The sequence below is a fragment of the Dipodomys merriami genome, unplaced genomic scaffold (assembly GCF_024711535.1).
Source record: "Dipodomys merriami isolate MVZ:Mamm:240054 unplaced genomic scaffold, mDipMer1.0.p SCAF_16, whole genome shotgun sequence".
NCBI classification, from domain to species: Eukaryota; Metazoa; Chordata; class Mammalia; order Rodentia; family Heteromyidae; genus Dipodomys; species Dipodomys merriami.
The window spans coordinates 12,930,248-12,930,607 of record NW_027202937.1 but is presented as its reverse complement, the minus strand read 5'-3'; the positions used below and the strand labels follow the sequence as shown (position 1 = coordinate 12,930,607).

At 42.2% G+C, this 360-nt stretch overlaps 1 pseudogene; it reads right to left on the bottom strand.

Moving 5' to 3' along the window:
- LOC138827961 (10 kDa heat shock protein, mitochondrial pseudogene) lies at nt 1-360 on the bottom strand (annotated as a pseudogene).

Sequence of the window (360 nt, the reverse complement as noted above, 5' to 3'; positions counted from 1 at the left end):
TCACTCTACATACTTCCCAAGAATGTCACCATCCCTCAATAAGAAATAATCCTTATCATCTAGAACTACTTTGGTGCCTCCATATTCTGGGAGAAGAACTTTACCACCCACTTTCACATTAACTGGCTGAATGTCCCCACCCTTTCCTTTACAGCCTGATCCCACAGCCACTACTGTGGCTTGCAATACTTTTCCTTGAGATTTTTCTGGAAACATAATGTCTCCTTTGGTTACAGTTTCAGCTGCACTCCTTTCTACCAACACTAGGCCAAAAACAGGAAGGAACTTCCTAAATGCTGTATGGTCATGACTCTTCGCAGTCACTACTTGGACTCCCCAGATTTCATCTCTTAAAAACAT